Source organism: Rana temporaria, chromosome 5 (assembly GCF_905171775.1).
Source record: "Rana temporaria chromosome 5, aRanTem1.1, whole genome shotgun sequence".
Classification (NCBI taxonomy): Eukaryota; Metazoa; Chordata; class Amphibia; order Anura; family Ranidae; genus Rana; species Rana temporaria.
In genome coordinates, this window is record NC_053493.1 from 157,416,142 (window position 1) to 157,439,755 (window position 23,614).

General features: G+C 45.3%; 1 protein-coding gene and 1 pseudogene across 1 annotated transcript in view; both read right to left on the reverse strand.

The window, feature by feature from the left end:
• The window catches only part of ITGA9 (integrin subunit alpha 9), a 487,954-nt gene that overhangs the window by 451,058 nt on the left and 13,282 nt on the right, over window positions 1-23,614 (reverse strand). The window lies entirely within an intron of this gene.
• Window positions 21,188-21,364, reverse strand: LOC120942220 (annotated as a pseudogene).

Below are 23,614 nucleotides of genomic sequence, written 5' to 3' on the forward strand. Positions count from 1 at the left end.
TCTCGTGTAACATCAGTGGAACAAGATGGGGCTCAGGTAAGTATTGGGGGGGCTGGGGGGGGGCTGGTGCACACAGACAGTTGTTTATCTTAATGCAAATAATGCAACCCCACTTTATGACTTTTACCTACAGGTAAGCCTATAATAAGGCTTACCTGTAGGTATAAAGAATATCCCCTAAACCTGTACGGTTTAGGAGATATTCCCCCCGCAATGCGCCGCTGATTGCAGCGGCGCATGTGCAGCGGGATCCTTGGCTAAAGGACCGGCAGTCGCCGGACCTTGCCAAATTGAAGTCTCCCGCTCGCATGCGCGGGAGTGACGTCATGGCCGCTCCAGCCAATCACAGAGCTGTAGCGGCGATACCCGGAAGACACGCCGAGTCAAGATGACATCTCGCTCGGCGTTGACCAGGTAAGTTCTCTTCACCTCGTTCCGAGGTAAGTATTTCATAATGAGCTAATATGTGGTGCATACTAGCTCATTATGCCTTTTGTCTTGCAGGTGAAAAAAATAATTAATCGCGGGTTTACAACCGCTTTAAGTTAACTTTTCTAAAACCAAGAGCAAAAATGTTTCATATTGTAGCCCACCAGTCCTTAGTAGTTGCTGCATAAGTTCTTTTTTTTCTGATGTTTTTTGCTTTATTTTCACCTGATGATCCTAGTAGTACCACAAGTCCCTGTCCTAGGGGGACACTGTTTATAATGTATATATGGAGGAGGACTGTCACTCCTGTATAGGATTAAAGATACCTGCCTTTCTCCTCTTACCCATAACATAGGGGAGGGATTCTGTAGTCCTCAGAGATAACTGGGAACAATGTTACTCATCGAACAGATTTACATTGGTTGTAAATCTCTAACATGAAAAATGAACAAAGCATATCCCTCTATAGTGTGTATTAGCCTCAATCCAAAGTACAATTCCTCTCTGATCTCTCTTTTGGCCGAGGAAGCCGACGAGGATCTCGGCGAGGAAATAGAGAACATGTTCTCTATTTCCTCGTTGTTCAATGGGAAATTTCGGCTCGCCGAGATCCTCGGCGGCTTCACAAGGAACTCGACGAGCAAAACGATGTGTTTTGCCCGTCGAGTTCCTCGGACGTGTGTACGGGGCCTCATAGTCTTTGCCGACACAACAGCACACAGCAGATGACTGATAGCTTCAGCTGTGTATGTTTCCTTATGATCCTGCGTAGAGGGTAGTGCCTCCATCCCCTCCATTCAGGTCTCAGATTACACTGAATCTCTGTGCTCCAGCTGTGCAGTATGCAACATCAGATTCCTGCCCTGCTGTGAAAAATCCTTTGATCTACTTTGGATGAGAACAGGCAGCAGATAAACAGGTACAACTCCTTATGAGGATTCGTTTAATCTCTGTGTATCACCTGAGGCGAGTCACCTCACTGGGTATATTTAAGGGTTTACAACCACTTTAACAGATCAGAATGGAAAAATATTTATTGTTAGGGTTTACATACGCTTTAAAAATGACAACAGCGCCACAGAAAAAAAAAGCTGAAAAACAGTCTATAAGAATGTCTGTGATTTTATTTTTTAATCACTGGGGGGAAAAAATGCAATGCCTCACCGTATGTTGGGCAATAAGTAACAGGCAATTCATTTGTACGTCACACTGCACAAATACAGGTACTTTAGTGGGTAATGGTTCATGCAACCTTTGTAAGATGACCGTCTTGATTGCATATAAAAAAAGAAAACCCAGCCACCAGTGGCACAGAACGAGCCTCTAGTCCATGCTAACTGCTGTAGATGCATCACTTATTGCTGGCTATAAGCTGCATTTTATGAAGGCAATGATGAATAGTAGGGTTGTCCCAATAATGCTTTTTTAAGACCGAGTACAAGTACCGATACTTTTTTTCAAGTACTCGCTGATACCGATTACCGATACTTGTATTTAATTTCATGTGACAGTGGCACGTGTGACTATTTTTTTATTTTTTTACAATTTGTTTTTTTATTTTTTACAATTCATTATTTATTTTTTACAATGCTTTATTTTTTTAAGGGGGAGTGGACAGTGTCAGTGTGTTTTTTTTTTTTTTTTTAATTATTTAAAAAAAAAAAAATATATTGCAATTATTTTTTTTTATCAGCCCTGTTGGGGGGCTATGGTGAGATATCAGGGGTCTTAACAGACCCCTGATATCTCCCCTTTGAGACAGGGAAAGGGACTAGGGACACAGATTCCCCAGTCCCTTTCTCAGTGGCTCCTCTTCATTCATTAACTGAGACATCGTAATCACAGGAGCTTACAATGTTTCAGTTATGTGAATGGACAGAGTCAGTGATTACTAACTCTGTCCATTCAGAAAACTAAGACCTCTTTCACATTGAGGCGTGGAGCCGCGGTGACGGTATAGCCACGCTATTTGTAGCGCCGCTATACCGTCATATTTACCGCGATATTCGGGCGCTAGCGGTGAGGTTTTAACCCCCGCTAGCGGCCGGTATTACCGCGGTTTCCCATTGATTTCAATGGGAAGGCGTGGTATAGGAGCGGTGAACACACCGCTCCTATACCGCAGTAAAGATGCGGCTAGCAGGACTTTTGGTGCGCTCCTGCTAGCACACCGCTTCAGTGTGAAAGCCTTCGGGCTTTCACATTGAACACTACAGGGCATGATTTTTCATGCGGTATAGCAGCGCTATTTTTAGCGATGTACCGCATGAAAAACGCCTCAATGTGAAAGGGGCCTAAGGAGCCGAGTTTACTGGCTCCTACCTCTGCTCTCCATCCTGACAGATCGAGGGGGACGGCAGCACAGAGGGGGAGAAGAGAGGGGGACACGGAGCAGCATAGAGGGGGACACGGAGGAGAACAAAGGGGGGACAGCAGCATGGAGAAGGACACAGGAGAACAGAGGGTGACAGCAGCATGGAGGGGGACACGGAGGGTAACAGCAGCATGGAGGGGGACACGGAAGGTGACAGCAGCATGGAGGGGGACACGGAAGGTGACAGCAGCATGGGCGGGGACACGGAGGGTGACAGCAGCATGGAGGGGGACACGGAGGGTGACAGCAGCATGGAGGGGGACACGGAGGGTGACAGCAGCATGGAGGGGGGACACGGAGGGTGACAGCAGCATGGAGGGGGACACGGAGGGTGACAGCAGCATGGAGGGGGACAGCAGCAGAACGGAGGGGGACTGGAGGAGGATAGGGGACAGTCATCGGTGGCTAGCTGGTCAACAGTCAAACAATGAATGGGCAGCAGGTCATACACCTAGTAACGCATGAAGCCGTGGAGATCCCAGTCAATTGTGTTAATATTTATAGATTAGTGATAAGCTGTGAAATCAATTGCAGGTTATTTGTAAGTAATAAATAACTCAAATAATGCAAAACTGCTGCAAGAGAAACCATGGTATGAAGTTCTAGAAACTTTAACTCCAGGGATGTTGAGTAGGTCAAAAAGTCGCCATTCAGGAGACAGAGGAGAATAGTTTACTCAACGTAACGTAGCATAACATACCACTGCAACCCAAAACTGCTTGATCTTATTAAATATACTTAATGTAATGTAGGATTTTAGAAAAGGCCATTGCAATGTTAAACTCTTTATATAGGCAAACTCATACGATTGAAGGAGAAATGCAGCCATAATAGAGGGAACAAATAATGATGTTCTTTTGAATAAAATAGGGTTAAAGAAACACAAGTCTTCATCTGGCAGGGAGCCTGAATACTTGTGTCTATAACAGAGAGCTTCAGTTACAAGACTTCCAGCTGAGCAATTGATAGTTATCTACTAAATAAGTGATACAACCTAGTGTTGATTTCTGTCCACAGCCAGGCTTCTGTAATAGATGTTATAGCTGCTCGCAGTTCAGGACCCCCAGTATGTGCTTCTGGTGCCTTCCACACTGGACACAAATGTTCTTAGAAGACAGGCTTACTGGAGCTTCGAGAAGCTGTCATTTAAATTGTTTTGTCCAGATCTTTATCAGCCAAATTCCACTAAAGTCAGAAGACTGATAGTCAGACATGGCAGCCAACATGAGTGGCTATTCATAGCTTTAAATGAACATATTGTTAGAATGTAAAATCCAATATCTTACTTTGAATACATTTTGAGTATGGCCTCAAGTCAATTGTTAATCACTCATATAATGAACCATCGTCCACAAATGTATACTTCCTGGTGTTCACCTTCCCCTCCTTGCATTGTGTCCCTTTCCTTTTTCTTCCCCCCCCCCCCTTTTTTCACCTCCCCCCCCCCCTTTCAGTCCTTTTCTCCCTTCCCCTATTTTTTCCTTCCCCTTCCTTTATTCTCTCCTCCCCCCTCTCTGTCCCCCCCCCTTTTTCTCTTTTCCTCCCCCCTCCCCTTCCCCCCCCTCCCCCCTCTCTCCCAGACTCGGGAAAGGGACTGTGGTGATGTTTCTAGGAAGAGAAGGATAGGTCAGCGCACACCAATCCTGCAGCCACACTCCGGTGATCTGCCGATATGGTTCCGGCTATCGTGAAAGTTCCTGCGCAGGCGCAATCTGATCTGCCGATATGGTTCCGGCTAACGAGAAAGTTCCTTTAAGAACTGCGCAGGCGCAAACTTGCCGACGGAAATCTCCGAACCTCGGCCGGCATCCAGGGCGACGTGGATTTCGAGGAAAGTGGCCAGTCGGCCTCACGTCCTCGCTTCGCTCGGACAGCTCGCTCCGCTCGCTTGGCCTCCCTGCTCTTTTTTTAACATCCTCCAATCCACGGGGATGTTAAAGAATGAGCCTGGATGCCTGGCGAGGTTCGGAGATTTCCGTCGGCAAGTTTGCGCCTGCGCAGTCCTTGAAGGAACTTTCCCGTTAGGGGAACCTTAAGGACAAGTCACCGGCTGGCCTGGACGGGACATCCCCCCCTCAGCAAGAGCCAGCCTTCCTGCCAAGCTAATGTCTCCATTGCCAGCACCATTTTGTTTACGCCTGCCCATATACACAGAGTGGAGTTGCTCTTCAACAAAAATGATGGCCAAAACCACAACTCTGGGACAAATGTTATATGTGAATGAGATAAACTACACTGAATGGGGGCAGGTGTATGAAGAGGGGGGGTGGAAGAGCCAGGAGGAGAAGAGAAGAGGATCAAAGATCAAAGCCAAGGTCTGCCTGAGCCTGTCCTGCACACAAGCAATGAAGGAGGTGAGGTCAGTTTTACAGCTCCAGCCAGGCCACACAGAGTCTATGGAGGGGGTCACTGTGGTCACCAGAGCCCCCCTCCACATCATACGCTTTACATCAAAGTCTGAAGGATTCTCTGCAGTGTAAGGGGAGAACTCTGCACACCCAGATATAAAAGGTGAACGCTGTAGACTCTGATGTAATGGGAAGGGCCACCTTACATCAGTTTCCCTTTACACTTGAGTTTGCAGCATTCCCCCTTACATCATGGTCTGTAGAGTTTTACCTTATACTGTAAGGGGGAACCCTGCGGACTTTGGTGTAAAGGCAAACTCCCATGTAAATGAGAATTCTGCAGACCATGATGTAAGGGGGACCATGGTCACCAGAGCCCTCCTTACATCAGAGTCTACAGCTTTCCCATTTACATCATGGTCTGCCACATTTTCCTTTACATCAGAGTTCCCTCTTTACATCAGGATCCATAGAGCTCTCCTCTTCATTAGGGTACACTGCAGGGATGGACTGGCCATTAGGACTACAGGGAGCTTCCCGGTGGGCCGATGGCTCAGTGGGCCGGCTTCAGTGACAGCGGACCGCTGCCCCCCTCCACTCCTCTGTCTCTCCCTCCCTGCAGAGCTCACCTCCTCTCCCTCCCCGCAGTGCTCACCTGGGGGAAACAGAGGAGCAGGGGGGGGGGGGAGCATGGGGGAGGGGACAGGCAGCTGGCTCAACAGCTATGGCCTGGGAGTTTCTCACTTCTGCCTAATCTTGTCCCATGGGGGGGGGGCACCGAACTGATTCTTTGCCTCGGGTGAATGTCTACCTTCCCCACTGGTACTGCCTATAAGAGTACCAGTACCAGCCGTTCTACTCTAATAAAGTAGAATGGCTAGTGGCTAGTGAAGGCGGAGAGGGGGCTTGGGTGGCCTGGGGGGGGGGGGGGACGGGAGTTGTCCGGCCACCATAGGAGAGACATGTCAAAGTGGGCCAGTCTGGATGAAGTCCAGGGCCAAATCTTTGGCCCAGTCCAGCCCTGGTACACTGTAAGGAGGAACCCTACAGACTCTGATGGAAGGGAACACTTTGTGGACTGTGATGCAAGGGGGAATTATGGAATATGATGTAAAGGGGAACTCTGTAGACCCTAACGTAAAGGGGAATGCTACAAACCCTGATGTAAGGGAGAGCTCTGTTGTAAAGGGGAACGATGAGGACTGCGATATGAAGGGGAGTACTGCGGACTGCAATATAAGGTTGGGGAACATTCTATAGAATGTTTTTTCCCAGTTTAAAAATTAAGGGTACTGGATTAACACATGCATTACTGAAACACATGGGACCCTAAATAAAAGTGCTGGCTGTCAATTTAAGACATAACATTTAAAAATCTACACTTTGTAAAAATCACTTAGAACCCACAAACATATATATTTTCTTTTTAGCAGAGGCCCTAGAGAATTTGAATTTTTATGTTGTGTATTTGCACAGGTTGTTTTTTTTTTAAGTACATTTTAATGGATTTTATTGCCCACAAACACTCTATAATAACCAACTTCTGTGCCGAGTAAATAGATACCTAACATGTCATTCTTTAAAATTGCTTACACCTGTGGAACAGTGCCAAACTACGGTACCTAAAAATCTCCATAGGCAACACTTTAAACACATTTACATGTTACCAGTTTAGAGTTATACAGGAGATCTGGATGTAAAATCATTGCTCTAACTCTGATGTTCGCATCGATACCTCACATGTGTGATGCGATCACCGTTTACATATGTGTGTGGGACTTACATATATGTTTGCATTTGTGCATGAGCACGGGGGGATTTTTATTATTATTTAATACTTCTTTTTTTTTTTCTTTTTTTTACACTGCCTCATTTTTTTTTTAATCCAACTTGATTGCTATAGCAAGGGATGAACAACATTCCTTGTGATAGCATGGACTGTGACAAGTCCTTTTTTGGAGAGATCTGGGGCCTATTAGATCTCTCCTCTGGCCTCCAATGCAGCATGACACAGATCGGTCTGGTCAGCTGCTTCCCTGGCTGTCAGCTAGGTAAACAAAGAACTGAAACCAGAAGAGATGAAATCCTCATTGCTTCCAGTTTCTGGGGTCAAAGATATGGAGGAACAACGTCAGTTCCTCTCTCTGTGTAGTGTATCCAATGCCGCCAAACGAAGCAGTTCCTGGTTCCCTAGTCGGACAGGAGAGCCCAGGAAAGGCTCCGACGGGAGGGTGTCCCATTCTGCCGCCGGCAGAAGTAATCAATTGGCTGTTCAGCCACTCAAATCATTTTTGCTTTACAGAGTTTCACCGGCTGTAAATTTTGATACCGGGATGACGTTCTCCCAAGTGAAGAGGTTAAATAAACCAATAGTAGGCTCTGGCTGGTTTTCTTTAACATTCAAGAAGTGCTAATGTTTTCTGAGATCTGGTAAAGCCTAAAGAAGCCCATCAAGAATGGGGCTCTCACAAATGGTTGGGATCATGGGCCGTTCATGCAGCCTGTATGCTGGATGGAGGTGTACTCGGTACATACTATGAAGGTTACAGCTGACCTGGTACAGGATAGCAATAGAGATGAGGAGCTGGAAAAGCACAGAATACAGGACTCTCAGGAATAAGGATGAGCTCTGGCGTGTTCGCATAGAACACGTGCAGAGCCCGCCAGGAAGTGTGCACGGCGCTGCGCTAATAACAGCCAGGGAGACATTTCACGATCCCTGCAGCCAAACATCGGGACAATGTCTCCCTGGCTGTGATTAGCGCAGCGCCATGCACACTTCCTGGCGGGCTCTGCACGTGTTCTATGCGAACACGTCAGAGCTCATCCTTACTCAGGAATAGCAGAAGTATAACGCAGCACTGGGATGCTGGCCTTACAGGCAGGCAGGGCAAAGACTCCTGGTAATATGCACTTACACTGGGGAGTAGGGCTCACAGGGAGGCAGTATCTTACAGCAGTGGGATGCTGAGCTTACAGAGTGTGTACGAGGAACTCGGAGGTGCAAAGGATACAGTTGGGGTACACAAGGAGTCTAGGAGAGGAAGGATAGCAATGGTGTACTGATGAGGGAGATAATATTTGTATTAAATAGTACATGGAACCACCTGGGCTTTACCAGAGCTGAAAGTGGAGACGAGTTACATTGCAGACAATTTCCAGGTTGCAGTTCTTTAACTCAAGCAGGCAACTACCGGTAACTAAGGGCTGATAGGCAAGTAAGAATCCCTTGTTGCGCTGAGATGCATTAATCACAGGTCATAACAGCCCAAACTGGCTGGAACACTGAGGGTACACTTATGATCAGAGACTAGGAACAATCGGTGCCTGACGGCAGGGATACTAAGAATCTTAGGGTAATAAGAAATCTTTCATGGACAGGAACACTAGGGGCCAGATTCTCATAGATCGGCGTATCTTTGTTCCGGCGTAGCATATGCAATTTACGCTACGCCTCCGCAACTTAGACGGGCAAGTGCTGTATTCTCAAAGCACTTGCTCCGTAAGTTGCGGCGGCGTAGCGTAAATAGGCCGGCTTAAGCCCGCCTAATTCAAATGTGGAACAGGGGGGCGTGTTTTATGTAAATAACTTGTGACCCGACGTGATTGACGTTTTTCACGAATGGCGCATGCGCCGTCCGTGGAATATCCCAGTGTGCATTGCTCCAAAGTACGCCGCAAGGACGTATTGGTTTCGACGTGGACGTAAATTACGTCCAGCCCCATTCACGGACGACTTACGCAAACGACGTAAAATATTCAAAATTCGACGCGGGAACGACGTCCATACTTAACATTGGTATGCCGCATGTACGCCTCATATAGCAGGGGTAACTTTACGCCGGGAAAAGCCTAACGTAAACGGCGTATCTGTACTGCGTCGGCCGGGCGTACGTTCGTGAATTCGCGTATCTAGCTGATTTACATATTTCTAGGTGTAAATCAGCGTACACGCCCCTAGCGGCCAGCGTAAATATGCAGTTAAGATCCGACGGCGTAAGAGACTTACGCCGGTTGGATCTAATAGAAATCTATGCGTAACTGATTCTATGACTCAGGCGCATAGATACGACGGCTCAGACTCAGAGATACGACGGCGTATCTGGAGATACGCCGTCGTATCTCCTTTGAGAATCTGGGCCTAGGAGTTTCAGGATCACTCAAAATATTTTCAGAAGCCAGGGACACAAGTAAGCAGTGGGGCATATTAGGAATCTTTAAAAAAAAAAAAAAAAAACATACACACTATACAACTTTTGTTGTCTAATATCCTTTAGATTTACCAAAACCATGTAGTACAAGGGCCTGCCTGATTGCATACAAATTTAAACTCTTGTGTTGAATGTACACAGGACGTTTTTACAACCACTCCTGAACGATTTAAGTTGACAGATAGTAACCCACGTCCGTTTTGCTGCATTTACATGCCAGTTTTTTTTAATAGCCAAAAATGAAAAACGCCTGTAAACTGAATGCGGGTTACCGCGTTTAAGGCTTGAAATGCCTCTAAAATAAGATAACATAGAGGAGAGTTCAGGAGCAGTTGAAAAAAATGCCCAACTTCTCCCAAACCTCCGTTTACCAGCAGCAGTGTATATGAGGCCTTAAGGTTTGACCCCATATTATATGGTTTTGGTAAAGCTGAAGGAAAAAATCTACAGAAAATTGTATAGTGTGTATCCAGCTTTAGGAACCCCAGCTGTTACTCAGGCAATACCTGAGTGAATGAACCCAGTTTATATAGAAAAGCAGATGGCCTGGCTGGGCTGGGTGTGTGTAGCTTTTTTAATTAACAACAGGTGGTTAACCAGTCTTTTTAGCAGACACCCTAGGGAATAATATGGCGGTCATTGCAACTTTTTATCTCGCACAGTATTTTGTGAAATAATTTTTCAAATTACTTTTTTTTGGGAAATAAAAAATAACAAAACAGTAAAGTTAGCCCAATTTTTTTGTATAATGTGAAAGACTATGTTACGCCGAGTAAATAGATAGCTAACATGTCACACTTTAAAAATTGCGCTCACTCATGGAATGGCGCCAAACTTTGTTACTTAAAAATCTCGGCAACGTTTTTACAGGTTACTATTTTGGAGTTACAGAGGAAGTCTAGTGCTAGAAGTGTTGCACACGTTCTAACGCACGCGGCGGTACCTCACATGTGGGGTTTGAACGACATTTACATATGTGGGCGGGACTTTCATGTGTGTTCGCTTCTATAGCACGAGCTACCAGGGACAGGGGCATTTTTTTTTTTTACACTTTTTTTTTGATCACTTTTATTCCTATTACAAGGAATGTAAACATCCCTTGTAATAGGAATCTATTGTGACAGATGCGGAGTGAATAAGACCCCACATCTCTCCTCCAGGCTGGAAAGCATGAGATTGTGAAAAAAAATTCACAGATCTCATGCTCTTAGCCGTGATTGCGGCTTTGTTTACTTCCGGGTACCCGGGCGTGACGTCACAACGTCGCGCCCGGGCAGGGGTCAAGTCCTGGGGAAAAAAGTGTGGTAACTCCCACCCAAGATCCACTCCTCCACCAAAAAAAAAATGATACGCTAATTTGCATAATTACTGTACCTTAGTAATCCTTTGTTACTGCCCGCATCCTGTATATGGATTCATCGGGTAGTGTGCGGGTATTCCGTCACTTCCTCGATGCCGCAATGCCTCCTGGGAGCTTTTGTCATTGTTCCCAGGAGACATTGCGAAGGTCTGCCGCGAGTTATCGCGGGATTTAGAAAGAAGCAAGTTCTGACAGTGACTCGAGCTGGGCATTGCCGCTTAGTGAAGGATTGGCTCGGACGGCTTGGCTGCTCTCAGCTGCTCTAGTCCTACAAAGGGAACTGAGTTCCTGCTGTGAAAAAAGTGCAGGAACTCTGTTCCCACACGTTCCCGCAGGACTTGAGCCCTGCGTCCGGGCCTCCGACGGTCATAGAGATGACTGGTGACCATGGTTGTGAGCCGGCCGATTCGTTCTCTGGGCCCCCGGAGAGCCCGGAGAAGCACCGGATGGCGCGGGAGGGGGGACGTCCCCTCCCGCCGCTATAAGAACGATCAAGCAGTGGAACTGCCACTATGATTGTTCTTATCATGCACAGAATCGCTGGCAGAAGCCTGTAGCTGCAGGCATCAGTCAGATATCACCGCACAAAGTCGAGGACGTCATAGTACAACTGCAGTTACACCCTAAATTTCTCTTTACCAAGTCATAAAGTAGGATTAAATATCAGATGCAGACGTCTACTTTTGAAATGTCACGTACAGGCCAAGCACAGTGGTAAAGGATGGAATCCATACTTCCATTCTCCAAAACATGTAAACATACATCATCAGCTGTTTCATATATGCAGATTAAACATGCCCATTACTGAAATGCAAAGTTTGATGTCCTGATCCCCATCTCTAACCACTCCCTGCGGTTAAAAAGCAGACATGTCATATCTGTGCAACTTTAAAGTAGTTCCTGCACTACTTTGGTCCGACTTTCATGCGATTGAGCACCATAGACTTCAATGCAAACCCTTTAAAAGCTGCATGAATATCGTACACGCACAATAAAAATGCAACTTGTCAAAAGAATGGCGGGAATGAAAAAATAGCAAACTATTTACTCAGCAAAACTTCATCTTTCACATTATGCAAAAAAAAATGGGCTAACTTTACTGTTTTTTTTAAAGCATGAAAAAAAAAATTCTCCCCAAAAACGCGTTTGAAAAATTGCTGCGCAAATACTGTGCGAGATAAAGTTGCAATGACCGCCATTGTACTCTCTAGGGTCCCCTGCGGGAACGCGTGGGAACGGAGTCCCTGCACTTTTTTCACAGCAGGAACGCAGTTCCCTTTGCAGGACTAGCGCAGCTGAGCCGCCCGAGCTAATCCTTCACTAAGCGGCGATGCCCAGCTCGAGTCACTGTCAGGGGCAGGCGAACCTTAGTAACCCTTTATGTTACTGGCCACTTCCTGTATATGGATTCATCAGGTAGTGTGCGGGTTTTCCAGTCACTTCCTCGATGCCGCAATGTCTCCTGGGAGCTTTTGTCATTGTTCCCAGGAGCAAGCATGTTCTTTCTAAATCCTGCGATAACTCGCGGCAGACCTCCGCAATGTCTCCTGGGAACAATGACAAAAGCTCCCAGGAGACATTGCGGCATCGAGGAAGTGACGGAATACCCGCACACTACCCGATAAATCCATATACAGGAAGCGGCCAGTAACATAAAGGATTACTAAGGGGGTGAGGATCTTGGGTGGGAGTTCCCACACTTTTTTCCCCAGGATGTGACCCCTGGTCAATGCCAATTGAATTGGTTTAGTAAATCTCCCCCATAGTGCGATAGCAAATTACAACAGCATACATGTCATTCTCCAGGGCCTCTGCTTTCGGGGAATGGATTTTGTTTTGGGGTTCTAAGTAATTTTATGGCAAAAAGATTCTTATTTTAACATGTATGTGAAAAATGGCAAAATTGTCTCAGACGGCAAGTGGTTAATCACCATATGGTGCTGCTTTAATAAGATTTCCAATGTCAAACACTTGAGATAAGTAACAGAATAACATATTCACATATATCCAAATGCATCCTCTGTTGTCAAAATGTATTTGTAAAAGAAAAAGAATGAGGGGTCATTGAGACGCTGGATTTGTTAGAACATCACCACCAAAAAGAAAGACTTCACCCTTTTTTGGGGGTTCCACCCTAAAGTAGCTTTTAAATAGAAGTTGCAGCCTATAAACATCTGCTGGGTGTGTGCATAACAGTCTGGGAATCACGGCTTACACAAATGACCCTATTATACAGCCATACATATGGATTCTATTCAGGAACGCTATATGAACAGTAAGGTTATATGTAATAGACTAAACAGACTCAACACTGCCCATCACAATATGAAATTCATGTCTGACTTCATTGCCATTTACTGAGCTGGGATTTTTATTTTATTTTTTCTAACTGTTATCTTGAAAAGGCTGTGCCACAACTTGTAATGAGATTTGAAGGAATTGCACTTTCCAACCAGTAGTAGTACTGTCCATTTTTTTTAAAAATAATAATTGTTAAGCAGAACTCCAGTGAAAAATAACAAGATAAAAAAAATAGCCCATTAACCACTTCCCGACCTCCTCATGTACATTTACGTCGGCAGAATGGCACGGACAGGCACAATCACGTACCTGTACGTGCTCTGCTTGACGTGGGTGGGGGGTCCGATCGGGACCCCCCCGGTACATGCGGAGGTCGGGTCCGCTCGGGGAGCGATCCGGGACGACGGCGCGGCTATTTGTTTATAGCCGCTCCGTCGCGATCGCTCCCCGGAGCTGAAGAACGGGGAGAGCCGTGTGTAAACACGGCTTCCCTGTGCTTCACTGTGGCGGCGCATCAATCGAGTGATCCCTTTTATAGGGGAGACTCGATCGATGATGTCAGTCCTACAGCCACACCCCCCTACACTAGTAAACACATACACAGTGATCCCTAAATGTTACAGCGCCCCCTGTGTTTAACTCCCAAACTGCAACTCTCATTTTCACAATAAAGAATGCAATTTAAATGCATTTTTTGCTGTGAAAATGACAATGGTCCCAAAAATGTATCAAAATTGTCCGAAGTGTCCGCCATAATGTCGCAGTCACGAAAAAAATCGCTGGTCGCCGCCATTACTAGTAAAAAAAATAAAAATGCAAAAAAACTATCCCCTATTTTGTAAACGCTATAAATTTTGCGCAAACCAACCGATAAACGATTATTGTGATTTTTTTTACCAAAAATAGGTAGAAGAATACCTATCTGCCTAAACTGAGGGAAAAAAAAATTTTAGATATGTTTTTGGGGGATATTTATTACAGCAAAAAGTAAAAAATATTGCATTTTTTTCAAAATTGTCGCTCTATTTTTGTTTATAGCGCAAAAAATAAAAACCGCAGAGGTGATCAAATACCACCAAAAGAAAGCTCTATTTGTGGGGAAAAAAGGACGCCAATTTTGTTTGGGAGCCACGTCGCACGACCGCGCAATTGTCTGTTAAAGCGACGCAGTCCCGAACTGTAAAAACCCCTTGGGTCTTTAGCCAGCATATTGGTCCGGGGCTTAAGTGGTTAAAGTAGAACTATTTTGCATAGAGCAAAGGAGGGCTATAGATTTTTTGTTGTTGTTGCCGTCTGTGTTCCATTGCAGAGATTTCCATTCACTTCCTGTCCCATAGCCAAAACAGGAAGTGGAAGGAAATCCCTGCAAATTACGGAAATTCTTTGAGAACCCCAGGTCACCATAATTAGTTTCCCCATTGGAAGATTTCTCTAATTATTTTCTGGAGAAAAACCTAAAGTTTAGGTTTTCTTTTAATGATAATGATAAACAGGACAAATTGAGAGGGAAATTCTCACTAACGGGAACACTTTTTCGAATTTTTTGGTCTATAATTATACTTTAACCACTTGCCGACCGCCGCACGACTAAATACGTCGGCAGAATGGCACGGCTGTGCAAAAGGACATATATATACGTCCCCTTTAAGAAGCGGCATTGTGGACGCGCGTATGCACTGCAAGCTCTGTGACTCCGACCCCGGGTCCCGCGGACTCGATGTCGGCAGGCATACCCGTGATCGTATCACGGTGAGGAAAAACAGGGAAATACTGATTAGAGCTGTGCAAAAAATTGATTCGATTAAAAAATCAAGTTGATAGGTCAAATCGATTCAGATTTTGACCAAATCGATTTTTTCGTTTTTTTTTTTTTCCCCAGGACCGGCGCTGACACTGCGGCTTCGGCCTAGTCCGCGAGGCATGACGCCGCGGTCAAGGCCAAACCCACGGCCTCACCTAAAAAATCCTGCCCGCAGCTCCTCAGGACTGGCTCGGTGTCCATCAAAAAACAAGAAAAATCGTTTTGAATCGTAAATCAAGTTTTTTATGAAAAAATCGCCCAGCTCTAATGCTGATGTAAACAAGCATTTCCCCAGTCGTGTCACACACAGCTAGGGTTGCCACCTCATCCCTTTAAAACAGAACACATATTAATTACACAGGTTCTGTGGCTGATTAAGGTGGTAATTAAACTCACTTGGTGCCTTATCTGCATTAAATTAGCCTCAGAACCTGTGTAATTAATATGTGTTCCGTTTGGCAACCCTACACACAGCCCATCCTCCCTACAGTTAGAAGCACTCCCTAGGGCACACTTAACCCCTTCAGCGCCACCTAGTGGTTAAACCCTTCACTGACAGTGACATTTTCACAGTAATCAATGCATTTTTATAGCACTGATTGCTGTAAAAATGACAATGGTCCCAAAAATATGTCAAAAGTGTCCGATGTGTCCGCCATAAAGTCGCAGTCACAATAAAAATCCCAGATCGCCGCCATTACTAGTAAAAAAATAAAATTATAAAAATGCCATAATTCTATCCCCGATTGCGATTTTTTTTTACCAAAAATACGTAGAAGAATACGTATCGGCCTAAACTGAGGAAAATATATATTTTTTATATATATTTTGGGGATATTTATTATAGCAAAAAATAAAAAATATTGCATTTTTCATTCCAAATTGTCGCTCTATTTTTGTTTTATAGCGCAAAAAATAAAAACCGTAGAGGTGATCAAATACCACCAAAAGAAAGCTCTATTTGTGGGAAAAAAAGGACGTCAATTTTGTTTGGGAGCCACATCGCACGACCGCGCAATTGTCAGTTAAAGCGACACAGTGCCGAATCGCAAAAAGTGTTCTGGTCTTTGGCCAGCGAAATGGTCTGGGGCTGAAGTGGTTAAAAGATACAACAAAAGCAACTTAGTAGCAGCACTAGAATCCTACACACAGGACTGTACTCTGGATGCTTGGATGCCTCCTTCCTTCGTCCAGCCAGACATTTTTCCCGTGAACACTCCAGACCAGAGTCTAGGTGAATTCCCTTAGTCACTTCTAGCAAGTTTAGCAGGACAGCGCCCCCAGCTCTAGCATAGGTGGGACCTCGATGAGCACATGTAGAACCCAGCTGGACTGCCCAGAAGCTAATGCAGAAATATAATTTATAATTTACAAAACATTATTCTAAGTAACTTTTTAACTGTTCGAAATTGGTTCTCACGATTGCTCTGTGCCAGAACTGCTTTAAAAAAATGCAGCACTGGAGGAGTATACAAAGTGCAGCTGTTTCTTTACCACCTACTGACAGTGCGACTGCTATAAACTAACTGGAACTGCTCCTGAACACGGCTTCAGCTTAATTAAGCGAGACAATATCATCAGATCATTCATTTAAAAAAAAATCCTAAAAGATTATGGGCCAGATTCACCAAAGAGATACGACGGCGTTACTCCTGATACACCGTCGTATCTCTGTTTCTATCTATGCGACTGATTCATAGAATCAGTTACGCATAGATATCCCTTAGATCCGACAGGTGTAATTGTTTTACACTGTCGGATCTTAGGATGCAATACCGCGGTCGCCACTGGGTGGAGTTTGCATCGTAAACCAGCGTCGGGTATGCAAATTAGCAGTTATGGCGGATCCCCGACGGATTTTCGCGTTCGCTACGTCGTCCGTAGTCAAGTTTCCCGTCGCCGTTCGAAAAAATGACGTCACGGCACGTAAAGCACGGAGGAAGTTAGGAAACGGAGCATGCGCAGTAGGTCCGGCGCGGGAGCGCGCCTAATTTAAATGGCACACGCCCATTTGAATTGGCCCGCCTTGCGCCAGAGGCCGCCGGCGTAGTTTTCATCGCAAGTGCTTTGTGAATCAGGCACTTGCGATGAAAACTTGCGACGGTGTAACGTATCTACGATACGTTACGCCGCCGCAGTTCTATGTGTTCAGGTACAATTACGTTACTCCTCGGCGGCGTAACGTATCCCATTTACGCTACACCGCCGCAGGTTTACAGCGTAAGTGCCTGATTCACAAAGCTCTTACCTGTAAACTTGCGGCGGTGTAACGTAAATCCGCTCGGCGCAAGCCCGCCTAATTCAAATGGGGCGGGCACCATTTAAATTAGGCGCGGGTAAATGACCCGACGTGCATTGCGCTAAATGACGTCGCAAGGACGTCATTGGTTTGGGCGTTAACGTAAATGGCGTCCAGCGCCATTCAAGGACGACTTACGCAAACGACCTGAAATTTAAAATTTAGACGGGGGAACGACGGCCATACTTAACATTGCATAGAACACCTAGGAGACAGCCCTAATTTTATGACGCGTATCTCGACGGAAACAACGTAAATTTAGATCGACGGGCATCGCGGACGTTTTGTGAATCTGGTCCTATATGTTTAGTATATACAGTGAGGGAAAAAAGTATTTGATCCCCTGCAAATTTTGTACGTTTGCCCTCTGACAAAGAAATGATCAGTCTATAATTTTAATGGTAGGTTTATTTTAACAGTGAGAGACAGAATAACAAAAAAAAATCCAGAAAAACACATTTCAAAAAAGTTATACATTGATTTGCATTTTAATGAGTGAAATAAGTATTTAATCCCCTATCAATCAGGCACGATTTCTGCCTCCCAGGTGTTTCCTATACAGGTAATGAGCTGAGATTAGGAGCACTCTCTTAAAGGGAGTGCTCCTAATCTCAGCTCATTGCCTGTATAAAAGACACCTGTCCACAGAAGCAATCAGATTTCAATCTCTCCACTACGGCCAAGGGCGAATCTTGTCAGTTTAGCACGGTGAAAAACTTTTTTAAAGTTAAATTGGTTGTAAAATGTTTGTTTTTTATTTTCTAAATAGGTTCCTTTAAGCTAGTACATTGTTGGTTCACTTACCTTTTCCTTCCATTTCCCTTCTAAATGTTTTTTTGTTTTTGTTTTATTTGTCTGAATTTCTCACTTTCTGTTCCTCCTCAGTAAGCTGTTCTGGCTGACTAAACCCCAGCCAGAACAGCTCGGATGATGGTGGAAAGCTTACTGAGGAGAAACAGGAAGTGAGAAATTCAGATAAAGAAAAAAAACATTTAGAAGGGAAATTTAAGGAAAATGTAAGTAAACCAACAATGCACTAGCTTAAAGGAACCTATTTAGAAAATAAAAAAGAAACAAATAGTGCATTTTATATACAACTATATAAGATCAGACCAAAATGAGGTCCTAAATCAGGGACAGTCCCTCAAAATCAGAGACAGTTAGGGGGTGTGGATTGCTTTTCAAAGGGTGGTAGAGCATTGGCTGCCCAGTGTTCAGGAGGCGATTCAGCTACCTTCTGAATGTGTGTTTTATTTTCTTTCTTTTTTTTCAATCTCTGGCCATTAACCACTTAACACCCGCCGCACGACTATTTACGTCCGCAAAATGGCACGGACAGGCAGATGGGCGTATATATACGTCCCTGCCTTTCCGCGGGTCGGGGGTCCGATCGGGACCCCCTCCGCTGTGTGCGGAGGGCGGCTTACCTCGGGGAGCGATCCGGGACGACGGCGCGGCTATTCGTTTATAGCCGCTCCATCGCGATCGCTCCCCGGAGCTGAAGAACGGGGAGAGCCGTATGTAAACACGGCTTCCCCGTGCTTCACTGTGGCGGCGGCGGCGGCATCGATCGAGTGATCCCTTTTATAGGGAGACTCGATCGATGACGTCAGTCCTACAGCCACACCCCCCTACAGTTGCAAACACACACTAGGTGAACCCTAACTCCTACAGCGCCCCCTGTGGTTAACTCCCAAACTGCAACTGTCATTTTCACAATAAACAATGCAATTTAAATGCATTTTTTGCTGTGAAAATGACAATGGTCCCAAAAATGTGTCAAAATTGTCCGAAGTGTCCGCCATAATGTCGCAGTCATGGAAAAAAACGCTGATCGCCGCCAATAGTAGTAAAAAATTTTTTTTTATAAAAATGCAATAAAACTATCCCCTATTTTGTAAACGCTATAAATTTTGCGCAAACCAATCGATAAACGCTTATTGCGATTTTTTTTACCAAAAATAGGTAGAAGAATACGTATCGGCCTAAACTGAGGAAAATAAAAAATGTTATATATGTTTTTGGGGGATATTTATTACAGCAAAAAGTCTAAAATATTGCATTTTTTTCAAAATTGTCGCTCTATTTTTGTTTATAGCGCAAAAAATAAAATTTGCAGAGGTGATCAAATACCACCAAAAGAAAGCTCTATTTGTGGGGAAAAAAGGACGCCAATTTTGTTTGGGAGCCACGTCGCACGACCGCGCAATTGTCTGTTAAAGCGACGCAGTGCCGAATCGCAAAACCTGGCCTGGGCATTTAGCAACAAAATGGTCCGGGGCTTAAGTGGTTAATGGGCATATATGAAAGGTAGTGCTACCTGTCAAACTCTGCAAGCCCAATTAAAATGTTACATGTGTACATCCCTGTCTATCTGCAATGGTAGAATTTACCTTGGAGTTCGGATGGCAGTAAAACCACCGCCTAACCACCTGTTTTTACTGCCCTCTAGCTGCCCGTGTGAAAGAGCCCTTTAACTGCTTTTATTCAGTCCTCAGGCTGATTGGAATCAATCTATGCATGCACGGTCAGCATTACAGAAGTAAACTTTTATTACGTGATAATATTTCTCACTAATCAAGAACAGCTGGCCAATAAGTGTAGCAAAAATCTTATTGCACAATATCACTGTTGACCTGCATTCCTTTTATTTCACAGTCTAAAAATGACAAGTTGGACTTTTCTCCAGCAAACCCATTTATACACCTAGAAATGGCTCGCTGCAGAAATGAACTGTTAAACAATCTTGAATAACTGACAAAACTGGTGCCACTCTGCTGCAAATAACATTCCTATGGATACATCTTAAGAGTGTGCAGTTGTCCAACATGACAAAAATACAGCTATTTGTTGAAGTGGAGGGGTTTATCATATTCACAGTTGAAAAGACTTTGCTAGATATTTATCCTGTGGTCAGCACTAGACATGATTCCCGATATCTTTTTATATCCGAACCAACCATTATTAGGCTTTTGGTTAATGCATTTTAACACTGATATTTTATATCATTTTAATATTTATAGAAAATATTGGTAAAATCTTTATTTTTATAAATAGCCCTACATTGATCCCTTTTACATCTGTACCCGTTTTTCCAAATTTCCCCTAACATGCCTTTTTTTTTTTTTAAAGCCCATGCCGTGTGAAACACACCCAAAAACTCCACCCAGTGCCAAAAAAATGTGCACACACATAAAGAGTGAAACACAAAAACGTGCAACGGGTGTTACACTTGTCCTCCATAAAGAAGGACCTGATCCCCCGGGGCGTTAGGCTCCAGACGGGAACTGAGGTACTTCACTTAGTCCATCTGGCCGAAACCAGACGGACCCCATTCTTTGGAAGGTCTGCCGAAACAGAACCCACCCAAGTACTAGGTGGGGCTCCCCCGAAGGGAGACCCCATGAGAGCAGGTGAACTACGCCAGAAGGCCATGTCCACCCACTCCCAAGACGTTCAGGGCAGGCCCCAGGACCTACACCCTACTAATCACACAGTGAGAAAACGTGTAAGAAACCAACAAAAAAAGACATAAAAGTGACGCACACTGGGGTAAATAAAAAGAAAGTGGGGGTGAAGGAAGATGAGGAAGAGTGAAAAGTGACCATCGTGCAATACGATGGCCGGTCCTCTGGCCAGGAATCAAAAATTCCTCTGGTTCCAGCCAAAAGACTCGGCCCTAGAGGCAGGTGCGAAAAAAGTGTGTAGTGGTGACCAAGGTGCCAATACTCGAAGTGCCCCTCAACACTTGTGCAAGTATGGCACCCCTGGACTGCCACTCCAGGGGCACAATCACCACAGGCTTTTCTCTCAACCCTGACCAACAGCCCAGACCAGCAGCACCCATCCCAGTCAGGAAGGTAGGAGCTCTGAGAGATTGGGAAGAGCCCGTCAGCTGGCTGCTCCCACTACTCCCATCACTCCCTTCTAATCACATTCGGGAAATACTAGCCGCTCCCACGGTGGGAAGGAGGAGCCAGTGTTCTCTCCCGAAAAACTGTCCGGGGCAGGCACCACAAAATCCAGGCCAGAAGGCCAGGGACCCGACCCTTCAGCTTCGACCGTTTGATTCTCTGTCCCGATCAGAAGGCTTTCACCTCCACACCAGCAGGTTTTGCATATGCCACCGCTATCCCTTACCACCTCGCTGTGTACTAGGGATGGTTAGCACAGCGCCACCTCCTGGCAACTGATAAGAACAGATACTACACTTGATCTTAGCCAAAAGGCTAAGAAGCCTTCTACAGCATGTGATACTATTGAAGTGACAGGTTCTGTTTATGAAAACACTAGGGATGTATTAGACCCCCAGTGCTTCCTCTACCTCAACCAATGGAGATCCCACCTTGGAGTTCATGAGTGTCATAGAATTCTGGTGAGCGACATATATCATAGTTAGTGACAGAATAATGATAGATACAAATACATGGATCTGTCCCAAGGAGGAGGGCTGCAGCCCCAAACATCACTGGGTGATAGGTGAATGTAATCAAAGTAGCAGGGATGCTGGCCAATGCCATTGACCAAACATGGCCATTATTATACTTAAGTAATGATGCCCTTTGTTTAAACTCACTTGTCTACAGTAAGGTGGCCATAGATCATGGGTGCTCAACCTGTGGCCCTCCAGATGTTGTGAAACAGGTCCCGTGAGGCATTGCAAGCCACTGACAGTTACAAGTTAAGTGCCTGGTTACTTCCAAGTACAGGTGCTCTTGAAATTTAGAGGGTGATCAGAGTACTAATGACTCTGATCCAAATTACAATGTTCAAATAGGGTCACAGCTTGGCTGTGCTGTGGGCTCATTCTGTTGTTACTGGGGTGCTATCCTACCCTAGGGCGACAGGTGGCAGCAGCAGAGTTGAGACTTGGGTGCTCTTTTCCAGCAGCCAATCAGGAGAAAGTATCCTCGCTGGGCATGCTGGGAGAGGGTACTTATGGGACAGACGACATTGAGTCTGGGTCTTCGTCCAGTGTGGCACCCACCTTTAAGGTGGCCACATCACGGCGCCCGGCGTTGCGGCCTACCTGGCCGGGGTGTGCGTGCCACGCGGTGTTCCTGGTTCCGGAACCATGTTGGTCCGGAACATTTGAGCAGCGTCGGGGACCCAGTGGTCGACTGGGTTCCCACTTTTGAGGATCCCAAGCGGTATAGCTGTTCGGTGGGGAGTCCGTCTGAGGAGCACCAATGAAAGGCTGGCGATCCCAAAGGATTTCAACAAACCACCGGGGATCAAGGTAGCCGGACACTGAAGGATTGATCACCTGTCAGTCGGTACCTAGGCGACGTTAAGAAGGAGATCCAGGCGTAATTCACCTAAGGAGGATTGCCTCTGAAACTGCAATCAGAGAGGGCCTGTGGCAGAGGTGTCTCCCTGAAGTCCATTTCAGGAGGGTCTGTGGCAGAGACTTTTCCTCAAAACCAAGTTCATTCCAAGGAGGGTCTGTGGCAGAGACTTTGTCCTAAAAAGGTTCGAGTGATACTCCGACTGCCAGGTCAGTGAGAGGGGCCTGTCCGGGTACGCTAAGCCCACTCAGGCAGGAGTGGTACGGAAAGTGTTACATATGGGAGCAGGACTGTTCCAAATACTACGCCTGAATCTGCTGTTCTCCTTCTTCTTTTAAACTCTATCCTTTCACCACCAGTTTATTGTTTTTACCCAGTTGGGTAATAAAGAGCACAGCAAAGACACTTGTTGCGGACATTCCTTTACTATTGCTATATGCACCATTCACCCCTAGGAATTCGGAAGAGCCACGAGGTAAATGTGCCACCGAAAACAAACCAGCAGCTCCTCCGGGGTAGTGCTACACAAGCATGACTCCCAAAGGCAAAGGCAGTGGCGGCTGGTGCTCAAAATTTTTGGGGCGGCACAAACAAACTGAAAAAAAAAACCATCAAATGCTGCCACTGTGCCATCGATTGTCTCTACTGTCAATCTATAGCACTCTAGCAACGCTACAGGGTGCTACAAAAGGCAAAACGTTCTCTTTAGTTTTGAATAGAGTAGAGAGGGTTTAGAACCAGAACAAGAATAGAAGGGAAATCTTCCAATAGAGACACTAATTCTAGTGACACCCAGGGATTTCCTAATTTTGAGTGGATGTTTTCTCACTTCTCGTTTTAGCTATTGGAAAATAAGTGAGGGGAAATCTGAGACACAGATGGCATAAAAAAGAAAAAGAAAAAAAAACAGCCAGGTGGTTATAACCCTCTCTTACTCTGTCCAAAATGAAAAAAAATATACTGTTTTTGCATTTAATTCTATTTTACATCCTCACTAGTAATTAAGGCAGGTCCAAATTGTAGCGGAAGTTCCTGCTGCAGTTCTTAGAGGCTAGGTGCGGCCGCCGTTCACTATAATACCAGGTTACCAGCGGGCGCAGCTATTTGTGGCTTTCTGCACAGCCAGCAATCATCTGTGGTGATCACTGCTGTATGCATGCAAAGTGCATATAGCAGCAAACACCGCAGGTAATCACTGGCTGT